The sequence below is a fragment of the Mauremys reevesii genome, linkage group 8 (genome assembly GCF_016161935.1).
Source record: "Mauremys reevesii isolate NIE-2019 linkage group 8, ASM1616193v1, whole genome shotgun sequence".
Lineage (NCBI taxonomy): Eukaryota > Metazoa > Chordata > Testudines > Geoemydidae > Mauremys > Mauremys reevesii.
In genome coordinates, this window is record NC_052630.1 from 44,462,467 (window position 1) to 44,476,077 (window position 13,611).

Here is a 13,611-nt window from a genome sequence, read left to right on the forward strand (position 1 = left end):
GAAATGGCTGAATCGTTTTAGCCATTTTAACCTGAGGCAGACATTCCACGTGGGATGTTTTAGCCCAAATGGTTAGTTTAGCAAAGATATAAGCAACCCCAAATAGATCTTCTAATGGGACGTAGGTCTCCCAGCTCTGCCCATACCTATAACACTGTGCTGGGAGAAGGCTAGAGAGAGGGTGGCAGTGAGAGAGGTTGTCAGGGGCCACTCACCTAAACTCCCCCTTATCGTTCCAGAGGGACATATGGAGCCACCTGAGGATTGTAGTGTAAGGAGAATCTGGGGGTGGCCAAGAGCCATGCCACCCCCCTCACAGTCCTGGGCATGAGGGGTGGGGGCAGTCACAGTGGAAAGGGCACACAGCTAGGACATATCTATGCTCTGGCTACTCCCAGCTGCTGGAGTAGCTCCTTGGGCTGTGAGCAGCTGGGTATGTGTGAGACTAGTTGTCAGGCTGCTCCAACTTTCACAGGGGACTGGTGGAAGAGTCCAGTATTGCCAACTCCAAGAGGTCAAAAGAGAAGAGCGTGCTCTGCCTGCAGAAGCTATGATTGGTTATTCTGCCCCAGAAGGCGAGCAAGAGGGACAGGCAGCCAATCAGAGGGCTCACATTTGGTAGTGGGCCAGAGCTTCCAGTCTGACCACTCTTGTAAGTGACATGATTTTGGCTAAGAACAATTGCAAGACTTAGAGGCACTGCTAGTCCCTAATTAGGCCTTAGATCTGTAGATTGCAGATGTGACTTAAATCTACTGTTGCCCCTCCAGCCTCTGATCCCACACTGAACACAGCTTGGATAGAGCAGAGAATCAGGCCCATGGAATTCATCCATACTTTCAACCTCTTCTGCCCGGTTACATTGTGTTGGTGTGAGCTGTTACACAGCCGATCCCTGCACCCCAGAAGTGGCTGCATTTCAGCAGTGAACAAAGCATAGCCTATATTTCAGTATTTCCATATTTTTTCAACTTTTACTAGAACATCATCAAGGTAAAATATCATACAACTGTGAAAATGTATTCACCTAATAGTGTTACAAATAGCACCCAAGATTATGGTCACAGAAATCCACTGAAGGAAAACTCTGCCGAGCTGAAGGGTCTGTCTGCACTGCAAAGGTGTGACTGCCCCACATGCAGAGATACGCAAGGCAGCTGGCTAGCTCCAATAACAATAGCAGTAAAGCCAAGGTAGCCTGGGCTCACTGCTCAAGTACTCCTAGGTGGGTTTGGACAGCCCATGCTGCCACAGTTTCCCTGCTGTTGGTATTTGTGCCGGCGAGATCGAAGCTGGCTGGGATAGGTCTGCACCTGCAGCAGTCACCGTCTGGTTGCAGTGCAGACATGCCCTCTGTGGCGCTTGGGACTGGCGCTGGCCCTCTGCCTGGGGTGAAGCCAAAGCACCAGTGTCCTCACTGCAGAACTGAGGAGACTCCTGCATGCACTAGAAGCATCCCACCTCTGCCCCTCTGCCAGTTTCCTTTGCTCTCCTGGGCTCTCCGGGCTTGCTCAGGCTGTTCTGTGCTCTGTTTAACACAGAGCTGCTCCCTTGGCCCCCCATGCCAAGCACAATGGGGAGTGCTGATGGCTCTACTGGGCTAGTGGTTCAGAGGTGGGCAGCACTTCCACATGGCCAGCAGAACTAAAGGAAGGTGAGGAACATGGTGAGGCTGGGGATGCAGGGGAAGTGGGCAGATTCAGAGGAGTCCAGCCTGCAACGCAGAAGAAAGAAAATCCAAAACCTAGCAGGAGTCTCTCCCCCGCCTGCGCTATGCAAATCTCCTCAAACCTCTGGCTACAGCATGGCAGCTCTGCTCTTTGATCTTAGCAGCTGATTTTCATTTGGGGATGCCCATAAAGTTGTCGCAGTTGCAGAGAAGCCGTTTGTGATGCATCTCACCTTCTGTGAGGAGCGATCATTATCAGGCTTAGAAAGTTGATCTCACAGTTTCTTGAGGGAATCTGCATTGTGAATCACCCAGGAGTGGGAGGGTGGTTTCTTGTTGTGCACGTCGCCGTGATCTCAATGCATGAGATGGTTAAAAACAAAGCACATATGGGGGCAGGTGGACTAGCTGGAAGAATGCCATTTTTCCTAGTCCTTGAGCTGCTGGGTACTATTATTTATTATCTGTATCACAGCAATACCCAGCTAAGATCAGGCCCCCACTGTGCTAGGTACTGTACAAACACAGTCAGAATCCCTGCTCCAAAGAGTTTACAATCTGTATAGGTCAGGGGAACAAAGGAGGAGACAAAGCATTAGTACAGACAAGGAGGTGAGGCTCCCAGAGATTAGGAAGTTCATCCAAAGGGACATAGAGAAGCTGTGGGAAGCCAGGAATTGAACTCACCATCTTCTGAGGTATATTAAATCCAGGCAGGAATGAGCTCATGAAGCAATGAACTAAAATCTGGGACCCACAAAGGGGACAATTCTCCGACTGCTTCAATTCTCCTCCTCCAAAAAAAATTGTTTTTGCCGGTTGGAGACAATGATTGGAATGGCCATTGGGCCAGATCCTGACCTAGCATAGATCAGCATTGCTCCCCAAAAATCAATGGAGCTGCCTATGTGTACAGCAACTGGGGATCTGGCCCTATATATTTGTAAAGTTTTTCTCTGTACATTAGTCCCCTCCCTGCCATGTTTCCTCACTTGCCATGGTTTCTTCTCCATTCCCATTTATCTTTATTAGTCTCCATTATCTTCTTCTCAGCCACAGGACTGACAAATGCTTTAGAGGGGCCTTATTCCAATAGATGGAGCAGCTCCCCTTGGACCCTTCTTATGGTTTGGTGTATATCATATATTGCCCCCATCACACTGCCCCGGAGCAGCAGGTACCGAGTGGCTGATTTCAGGTGCCACTGACACATTCTGTGAGGGACCTATAGCTTTCCTCAGGCAAAGTAAGCCCTGCAGAGACAGGGACCTCTCCAGGAAAACCAAGCAGTGTAATTACGAAACTGACCTTGCTGTGCAATGAGAAGTTTTTCCTCATTTGTAAGAAACTGGGATGTCTTGAATTTGGGGTGCTAAATCTCTATATTCCCCAGAACCTGTGACCATCCCTTCCACATCTTCTTCCCATAAATGATGACAGCCTGGTTAGCACAAATCCTTTTATTTCCTCTCTCCCTGGGATCAGCTCCAGCCACTGAAGGGGCGAGCTGATTTCTCTAAAGAAAGGGGGAAATAGCTTTGTAGATTCTGTTGCCACTGCTTGAGTCCCTCCTCTAAATGCACCCCTTCCCAAAGGCCTGTGGACACTAGCCCTATCCACAGGGAAATATTCAGTCTCCTGATTAGATAAAGACATAGGCACAAAGCGTAAAATCCCTACACAAATTGCACAACTCACAAGATGTGTGCTGAGTTTCACCATTCACTCCAGTCCTCACTGCATCCCCTCCCCCATAAGTTCTTTGTATGCCCTCTGTCTGGATGGTAAGCTCTTTGAGGCAGGTACCATGTTTTAAAGATACCTACTATTTACAAAGTTGATGCTCTACAATTAAATAAAATGATAATAATACATACATACTTTGGAAACTTCTAGAGTTTGAGATCCTCAGATGAAAGGTGCTGTGAGAGTATTAGTGTTATTATAAGTAGTAGAGTTCCATCCAGGACAAAGCAATGGATCAGTGGTGACCCTCAAGATCCAGGATATTCATTTAGAGATTGAATGTATGAAATAGTTAATACTACTAGTTCCATGGCTCATTGAGTGACGTAAGCAAGCCATAAACAATGCATTCATAAATATATGTTATGTAATAATCCTGCACTGGCTGAGAGGGGATTAGAAGACATGAATCAGATTCTCCAAAACTAGTGGTACACTTGCATGCCCAGAAATCATAGTCATAGACATGTAGGGCTGCAAGGTACCTTAAGGAGTCATCTAGGCCAGTGGTTCTCAACCAAGGGTACATGTACCCCTGGGGACACACAGAGGTCTTCCGGGGGGTACATCAACTCATCTAGATATTTGCCTGGCTTACAACAGGCTACATAAAAAGCACTAGCAAAGTCAATACCAACTAAAATTTCATACAGACAATGATTTGTTTATACTGCTCTATATACTACACACTGACATGTAAGTCCAATATTTATATTTCAATTGATTTATTTTATAAATTATATGGTAAAAATGAGAGAGTCAGCAATTTTTCAGTAACAGAGTGCTGTGACACCTTTGTATTTTTGTGTCTGATTTTGTAAGCAAGTCATTTTTAAGTGAGGTGAAACTTGGGGGTACGCAAGACAAATCAGACTCCTGAAAGGGGTACAGTAGTCTGGAAAGTCTGATCTAGTCTATTCCCATGTTGAGGCATGACCAAGTAAATCTAGACAGGTGTTTGTCTAACATGATCTCAAAAAGATCCAATGATGGAGATTCCACAACCGCCCTAGGTAGTTCTAGTGGTCAACTACCCTTACGGTTAGAAATCAACCTAAATCTCCCTTGCTGCAAATTAAGCTGATGTACTAGCAGCAAAAGCAACCATGTGTCAGTCCAGGTCCAGTGTATTCATATACAAATAGTGAGGTTGGTTTTTTTTTAAATCATACAGGTTTTGGAAAGTTATGGAGCAGCATGTAGGATAATCAGATCAGGTTCCTCCTGGAAGGATTTTGCTAAGCCATTGAAATCCCAGATTTGTCTGGAAATTTGATGATCCAAAGGAACTGGAGTTTAAACTGAAATAAACAATACTCAACTTACCAGTTCACTATCATCAGGACAAGTTTATAAAAGCAGAGGGACAGAAGTGTAATAATAACTAATTTCAAGCTAGAAAATGTCAGTCACAGTACTGCATGACGCAGCAGGGAAAAAAGCCCAAAACACTGGAACACACCAAAATGTGGAATTCCTTATGTCTATTTTTAGAAGGAGAATCATACTATGATCTAAAGGAGAAATTCCTTGGGTGACCCTGCCAAGCTCAGTGACAGGGTCTCTGTCACTCAGAACTGTGGGTAAAATTTCCAAAATCATCTTAGGGACTTAGGAGCTCAAATCTAATTTTCAAAAGTGATTTCAGCACATGGGTGCATAAGTCTCCCTGAAAGTCAGTGGGACTTGGGCTCCTAAGTCATGACCCAAGCTTTGAAATCCTTAAATGGAAGGTGCTCTCCCCATTGGCTTTCAAGCAGAACTGAGGGGCAGAGGTGGGGCAGAAGCATCATTTCATTAAAAAAAAAAGTGTTGGGGTTTTGTTTCCACTTTGGTAGATTTTGCCAGATAGCAGCAAAACAAGCCCAGTCTCCTCTGCTATTTTCCAACCACGGTGCAGAGAGGAGGGAGCTGGAAAGAAACCCAGCTGAGACATGAGCAGGGGAGGAAGGTGAGACATGTTTGTGCCAGGCAAATGGAACAAGATTAAAGGTTCCTTTAAAAAGGAGGATGCCTTCGGGTTAGTGCTGGATTAGGCAGCACAATTCTTGGAGAAACAGTATCCCTCTTAAAAGAGTGGATGGGGTCTGTATTGATCTAAAGCACCAATCACCTGAGTGTCGATCTGTTTCCTTAAAAGATTACTGGAAAGCAAAACTATCTGAAGGGTAGAACAAATGTCACCTTCATAGACCCACCAGTGTCTGGGATGGCTGTGGGGCTGAGCCCTTTCTCCCTCCTTCTACGTCAATGTATGGAACCAATGTGGTGGTGGAGGAGGAGGAGAAGGAAATATCGATGTACACTTGGACTGAGAACGCCTTATCTCATCAGATTAGCTTGAAGATGGGAGGCTTTGGGTAGGGTTTCATTCTGGTTACCCGGAACCTGAAATGATTTAAGAGACTGTCTACAAGTGTCCCCTGATACCTGTCCCTAACCCAAGTAAACTGATGGACTCAGAGCATTTTTCAGACCAGTGATCACCCTTATTCCAACAAGGCAGCATGAATGCATATAACTCCCTTACCTTTAGGGACATTCCCATTGAGGACTCCACTAGATCTGCAGCAGGTCTGTCAGGCTCCCACAGCAGCTCCATTCCAATCCAACACTCTCCAGTCTCCTGTGTCCCAGAAACTTAGCCAGAAACAGGTTGGTGAGCTCCAGTGCTGCTGCTCACATATTAGGGAATTTTCACATCCAGCTCCAGTCTTTACCTGTGTAGTCTATCAAAAGCAAAAGAATGCGCTCAGGTAGGTCTTTTAATCAGCTCCTTAAGGAACAGCCAATAATCCTCTCAGAAGCAGATGAAATGCAGCTGTGGTCAGATGAAATATCTGAGGCTGAGCTACCAGGTGGTTTCCTTTCTTGTAAACATATTTTGATTCCTGTTTGACTGCAGGGCTGGCTGCGGGGTTTTTCTCCCCTTTATTATTATATTTTCCTGCGCAACAAAACTTAGCCAGGATTTATTATTTCTGTGTTGGTCTACTCTAAGAGAAGAAGATTTGACATTTCTATAAGTATCTTCCATCCTGAAGAATCCCAAAGTACTTAAAAAAAATAAACCCCATGTGAAATGCAGCCATCTCTAGGATGGAAAGCTGTAAACAATATGACACAAAGCACTATGTGGTCAAGCAGTGTTTTGGCCAAGGACACCAAGGCAAAAATCCCTTAGGCAAATCCCCATGGGATCATTCATATCCATGCAGATCAGAAAAGACCTACACTTCTTAAGGTCTCACCTGAAAGAGACAGAGAGAAAACTGCCTGGCACTCAATATATCTATCTGAGAAGGCTTAAGAACTGAGTCAGCCCTGCTGGGCTTTGGAGAAAGGCACATGAACCACCAATGGCTGGAAGTTAAAGCCAGACAAGTACAAATTAGAAATTCAAATGAGAAAAAAGGCACAAGTTTTAGCAGTGAAGATGGTTACCCATTGGAACCTTCTCATTAAAGCAGGTCTTTCAAATTGGATGTTTATGCTGCTAAAGCTCAATCCTCCAGAACCAGCTAGTGAGCTTTTAGAGTGGATGGTCTCCCCTCTATTGGCAGTCTCTCCACCTGGGCCACCCATCTGGCCTTTGAGGCGCAAACTACCCCTAAGGTCTAGAGACCCTGTTGTGTCAGTGACACTGCCCAAACGAACAACAGCCACACTGCAGCTCATGCAGCCAAAACAGTGAAGGAATGAGTGATTACAGCTGGAAGCGGATATTAGTTACCCTGCTCAGTGCCAAACTGGCTTCAAATTCCCACAGCAAGTCTGGAGTCACTGGTAAGTGTTTGACATGATTAATAGATTAATAGAATCTAAGGCCAGAATCATAGACTTGTAGGACTAGGAGGGACCATTAGATCATCTAGTCTGACCATTTGTATAACAGGTCCTTAAATTTCACCTAGTTATCCCCGTATAAAGAGTACCTTCCAGAAAGGCATCCAGGCTTGATTTGAAGACCTCAGAAGATGGACAATCCACTACTTCCCTTGGTAGTTTGTTCCAATGGTTCATCACACTAACTGTAAAAATCTGAGCCTTATTTCTCATTTTAATTTGTCTGGCTTTAACTTCCAGCCATTGGGTCTCATTACGCCTTTCTTTGCTAGACTGAAGAGTCTTCAGTACCTGTTATTTTCTTCTTATCAAAGTACCTTTACACCATAATCAAGTTACCTCTCAATCCTCTTTTGGATAAGCTAAAAAGAATGTGCTCTTTAAGTCTCTCACTACCAGGCTGTTTTGCCAGCCCTCAAATAATTTTTGTATTTCTTTTCACCTTCTCCAATTTTTCAACATCCTTTTAAAAATGTGGTTTCCAGAACCAGATGCAGCATTGGTCTCACCAATGCCACATGCACAGGTAAAATCACCCCTCCCTACTCCTATGTCCCTGTTTATACATCCAAGGATCACATTAGCCCTTTTTACCACAGCATCACCCTGGGAGTTCATGCTGATTTACTTGTCCACTGTGACCCCTAAATCCTTTTCAAAGCCATTACTTTCCAGGATACAGTCCCCCATTCCTTGTTCCTAGATGTACAACTTTGTATGAAAACAGATTTTGTTTGAATGGGCCCAAGTTCCCAAGCAATCCAGATTGCTCTGTCTGATGCCCTGCCCTCATCATTATTTATCACACCACTAGTCGTTGTGTCATTTGCACATTTTACTAGCTGTGATTTTATATTTACTTCCAGATCACTGGTGAAAATGTTGAACAACACTGGGTCTAACACCAGTCCCTGGAGAACCCAACTGGAAACACCACCATTGGACAATCATCCCTCACCGATGACTACTTGTTGCAATCTGTCAGTTAGTTAGCTCTCAATCCATTTAACATATGCTTTATTGATGTTGTACTGTGCTAGTTTTTAAATCAGAATGTTGGGTGGTACTAAGACCAAACACCTTACAAACATCTACCTTTATCAACCAAATTTGTAACCTCATCAAATAGGAGCTAAGACCTATTTCCCATAAAACCATGTTGACTGGCATTAATTATATACCTATCCTTAACTCCTTATTAATTGAATTCTTTATTAGCTTTTCCGCTATTGCCCAAGGTTGATGTCAGGCTAACAGGCCAACAATTACCTGTCTTATCCCTTTTAAATATTGGCACAATGTTAGAACTCTTCCGGCCTTCTGCAATTTTCCCAATAGTCCAGAACTGATTAACAGTTAATCTCTCCACTTCTCACATTAACTCCTGCCTGCCTGCATGGTCTGTCAGCTTAACTCTCAAGCGGGTGACGCACTCATTACAAAACCTGGCCTTGCTTGGGAGGCTTTTTGCTTGCATAGCGGCTGATGAGGACAAGAACTCAGCTAACAAGGTTACAAAAGGCAAGTGAGTCACCACTGAGCAATGTGATGTTACAGCAGGGTAAGAGGTGTTCTGCGCCATTTTGGTGTGCACTAGATCAGTTTCTCACTCAAATACTAAATACTGCAGTGATAAGCCAGCCTAAAACTGCTTGATTTGGATACACTTATGTTTGCTATCAGGAAACATCTCCTAGCCATGAGATGCCTAAGGGAAGCGCTGGAAGCCCCATTATTTGAATCAGTTAAAATTAAACTGGGCAAAGCCCAGGAGAATATACCATAGGGAACACTCCTGCATTGGCTGAGTGGTGAATGGACTAGAGAAACTCACAAATTATATCCAGCTCTAACTTCTACACAGTGAAAACTTCAAATTCTTATTTGGTTCTAAATGAACTCTTTGAGGCTCTTTTTTGTGTTTTAAATGGGTCAACTCAGCCTCCCATTTAGCATCTGCCAATAAATACAGATGCACTCTGCCAAGTGGACATTAAGCATCTGCACCTTCTAATCAGATGTGCAGATATCTAAAAGACTCTCCAAAACTGCAGGTGCAAAACAAGATGCTGGTTCTCAAATCCAAGCCTTTTTAAATTGCCCACCAGGGCTTCCCTCTCCATGACCTTCCAAATGTGTCCTCATACTGCATCTTTCCCTCCCCTATAACTGTTCAAATCACTCCTCTCAAGGGTAGTTGGAAGCTCCTGAAGGAAGATATTGTGCCTCCCGAAAGGACTCAGCTGGCTATGCTACAGCCATTTGTATTGGGCAAAGAGAAAGATACAGAGCAATGCATGTTGAATTTGCCATCAGGGAGGCATTCAGTCGCCACTTGATTTGCAAGGGAAGGAAATTCCAGAGATGAGCCGCTGATGCTTAGAACATGCAGCCTCCAGCTTCAGCGCGTTTAATCCAGGGATTGATTGGGCTCCAGGTCCCCACTGATCACAGCTGTTACCACGGATTGCAGAACAAGAGGTAGTTGCCAAAGTAGTCAAGTGCTGGGCACTTGAAAGTGTGACCAAAGGTTTTCTATGGATCCAGTTGGACATTGATGAAAGGCAATGGAACCTTTGTTCTGTTGCCCCTTTGCCAGATGTAGCAAAGCCTTGCAGCTCGTCAGTTTCTGTTTGGGACAGAAAGTGGCAATAAAGATTCAGGTGTTTTCGTAGTTCATTTTGCTTATTACAAAATGTAAAAAAGTTTTGATTTCCTCAGGCAGAGAAGGTCACAATCTGCGCAAAGGCACTCTCTCTCATAAAGATCCCACCTGACCCACCACTGCCCTGTCTAGGCAGGGCCATCCCTAGCTATTCTGGGGCCATACACAGCCCCCACACACATGGGGGGGGCAGGCCTCTGGGGGGGGCTGGCTTGGGGTGCAGGGGGAACCCCCCAGCACTGACCAGTGGCGCAGCTGGGGCTGGTCTGCTGCACTTCCTGACACCGGTGAGTGCAGGCCCAGCCCTGCTGCACTCCTCAGAGGAGTGGGGGTGGGGCTGGGGGGGAGCAGGGGCGGGGAAGGGGTGGGGCGGGGGTGGGAAGAGATGGGGTAGGGCAGAGCAGGGGCAGGGGTTTGGGGTAGGGGTGGAGTGGGGGCGGGGCTGGGGCGGAGCAGGGGTGGGGGCCATGGAGAAGAGGTGGAGCAGGAGCTGGAGCAGTCCTGGTTCTGTCCTGGTGCCATGCGCAGCTACGTACTTTGTGTATGGGTAAGGACAGCCCTGTCTCTAGAGTTGCCAATTTTCTAATCGCACAAAACTGAACACACTTGCCCTGCCTGGCCCCTTCCCTGGGCCACGCCCCTGCACCATCCTGTCTCCAGTGCTCCCCCAACTCATTCCATCCCCCCTCCCTCTGTCGCTCGCTCTCCCCCACCCTTACTCGCTTTCACTGAGCTGGGGCAGGGGGTTGTAGTGCAGGAGGGGGTGAGGGCTCCGGCTGGGGGTTTGGGCTCCAGGTTGGGGCCAGAAATGAGGGGTTCAGGTGTGGGAGGGGCTCTGGGGTGTGGAAGAGAGTGGGGGTTCTGGATGGGGGGGTGCAGACTTGGGGATGGAGCTGGGGATGAAGGGTTTGGGATGTTGGAGGGGGCTGGAGCCAAGGGTTTCGGAGTGCAGGGGGGTGTGCAGGCTCAGAGAGGGAGTTTGGGTGTGGGAGGGGGCTCAGGGCTGGGGTTGGGGTACAGGAGGGGGTGTGGGGTGCAGGCTCTGGGAGGGAGTTTGGGTGTGGGAGGGGACTCAGGGATGGGGCAGGGCATTGGGGGCAGGGGTGGAAGGGGTGGGCTCCAGGAAGGGGGTTCTGACCTGGGACAGGAAGTTAGGGTGCGGGAGGGAGTTCGGGATGTGGGCTCCAGCTAAAGGGAGCTTATCTCGAGTGGCTCCCAGGGTCTGCGGTGCAGCAGGGCTAAGGCAGGCTCCCTGCCTATCCTGGCTCCACGCAGCTCCCGGAAGTGGCCAACATGTCTGGCTCCTAGGCACAGGGGCAGCCAGGCGGATCTGTGCAGTGCGTTCTGCCTGCACCCACAGGCACCACCCCCACAGCTCCCATTGGACATGGTTCCTAGCCAGTGGGAGCTGCGGAGCCAATGCTTGGGGTAGGCGCAGCACACAGAGCTTCCCTGATTGTCCCTGTGCCTAGGGGCCGCAGGGACATGCCAGCTGCTTCCAGAAGCCATGGGGGGCCAGGGAGCCTTCCTTAGCCCCACTGTGCTGCCGACCAGACTTTTAATGGCCCAATCAGTCGTGCTGACTGGGGCTGCCAGGGTCCCTTTTCGACCGAGCGTTCCAGTCAAAAACCGGATGCCTGGCAACAAGAAGCAATGGCCTGGGGCCTCTCTCGCTCTCATGGATTTCCTGGAATCTCACTATAATCTAACTGCTTAAACACACTTCATTCCCCCAGTTTTCCCTTGGCCCCTGCACTTTACACCTGGGGATCTCCTGACCATAAGAACTGCTCACTCAGGATCACATAGGCTCCAAAGGCAGCCTGAACATTAGCTCTCTTTCTGCAGCTGTTTTGCCATATATAGAAACCTCAGCAAGGTGTTTATTGTCCAGCTAGAGCGTGCTTTCACCCACCTCTGCTTAATGACTGTGTGGGTGCAGCTACTGCATCGGTACTGTAAGGGCTTGTTTACACTTGAAATGCTACAGTGGTGCCACAGAATAGACAGAGAGAACAATGGGGTTCTCTTATTGGTGTAAGTAATCCACTTTCCTGAGAGGCGGTGGCTAAGTCGATGGGCTCTGAGACCCACTCCCCTCTGCCTGGGCTCCAGCCCAAGCCTGGAAGTCTACACAGCACCAAACAGCCCCGTGAGCTTGAGTCGGCTAGCATGGACCAGCTGCGGGTGTCTAGTTGCTGTGGAGACAGACTCTGCATGCCACTCCCTCTGCTAGGTGCAGCATACAACACAGATCTGCTGCCTGGCACAGATGAGAGCACAGGGCTGTGGTCTGGTTCCATGGTTTGTTCTAACCTTCCCAGATCCTTGTGTATTGGGAACAAAAGCACCGAGCTCGTACATGGCTCCTGGCAGGGATGGAAGAGGGAGAGGCTATGGGTGTGTGAAATAGCTGATGCTGTTACCTAAGGGTGCGGGAGGTGGCTGGAGAGTTGCAAGGGTTCTGAGTGCTGAGCAGGACAGAGAGCTGGAGGGTAGCAGCAGTCTCTGGTATACTAGGAGCATATGAAGTTAGAATAAAATAATGTTTTGGTTGAACACAAGCTCTCCTTGTAAAGAACAATACCTCATATGCCCTGCTCTCCCCTTGTATTCCCATAACAGGGCTGAGTATTATCTAGCTTTAAATTTCCCAAAAGACCCATCAGTAACGAGAGACCGGTGAATCAGTACAGCATGGCCTTCTTCAACTCCTGCCCTCCAACTGTTGTGTGTTGTTACTGTGTTCCACACCAGGAGTGGTTGCATTTCAGTGCTGATGGAAGAAATGACAGTTTGGGAGGGGAGTCGTTCTAGAAATGAGATTATTACATTATCCTCAAGCTGAACTGGCAATGGATCCTTCCTGGTGTTCAGAAGGTGAACCTTTTTTTCCTTTGTCACACAGCTCTGCTCTGCCTGCTTTGGATGGTGTCTGCAAATGGAAGGATCCAAACACCACCAGAAATGCTGCTTTCATGAAATTTTCTGTCCAGCTGTGCAGACCAGAGAGGTGGAAATGACTCCGTGAAGCTGGGAAAGGATCAGCAGGAGGTTCAACGCCAGTTGGCACCATGCCCTGAGCGCTGGGTGAGTGTGAAGTTCCCTAGTTCCATTGGGTATGCAGTTTGGACCTGTGTAAGGACACAAGTGGAGCAGTGAGCTGGATGTGGGGATGCTGGACATGTTCCTGCCGATCTTGGCTAATCTATTTCATAACAAATAAGGCACAGAGCTATGGAGCTCACCTTCCCAACCTCCCAAACATAGGGCCAGCTAATGTCCTGTTGATTTTCTCTCCCTTGTGTGTCCCTTTCTCAGTGAGCAGCAGAATTCTTGTATTTAGGGGCGAGAGGAAGAATTAACTCTACATGGTTAATTCATTCTGGACCAGGGACATGAACTGCAGGCACACGTTGTTGTGTGGGTGACATTCATGGCAGGGAAAAGGAGAAACAGGGGCTGATGGATTAATGCTGTCCCCTCCCATCTCAGGGGGAGATTTGGGTTTGCATCTGGATTGTCCCAGAGGAAACTGACTTTTGTCTTGGAGGCTTGTCTTCGGTTTAAAACAACCACACACAACTCATCATGACTTGGAGTGGCCCGAGCCTGACATACTGGGGAACAGGGCTCTGGAGGACAGCACTGAGGTCAATGGGCCAGTGCCTGCCCACACAGACTA

General features: G+C 47.6%; 1 long non-coding RNA gene across 4 annotated transcripts; it reads right to left on the reverse strand.

The window, feature by feature from the left end:
• Positions 1 to 1,055: 1,055 nt before the first annotated feature.
• LOC120369763 lies at positions 1,056 to 7,032 on the reverse strand. 4 transcript variants are annotated; one of them, XR_005583384.1, is made up of 4 exons: positions 6,860 to 7,032; positions 5,946 to 6,144; positions 5,614 to 5,803; positions 1,056 to 1,714 (listed from the first exon to the last, which is right to left on the reverse strand). It is a non-coding gene; the product is annotated as an uncharacterized LOC120369763 (long non-coding RNA). The 4 variants fall into 4 exon arrangements; XR_005583385.1 differs by lacking the exon at positions 5,614 to 5,803 and having other exon boundaries at positions 1,056 to 2,227; XR_005583382.1 differs by lacking the exon at positions 1,056 to 1,714 and having other exon boundaries at positions 5,141 to 5,803.
• Between the last annotated feature and the right edge of the window lie 6,579 nt (positions 7,033 to 13,611).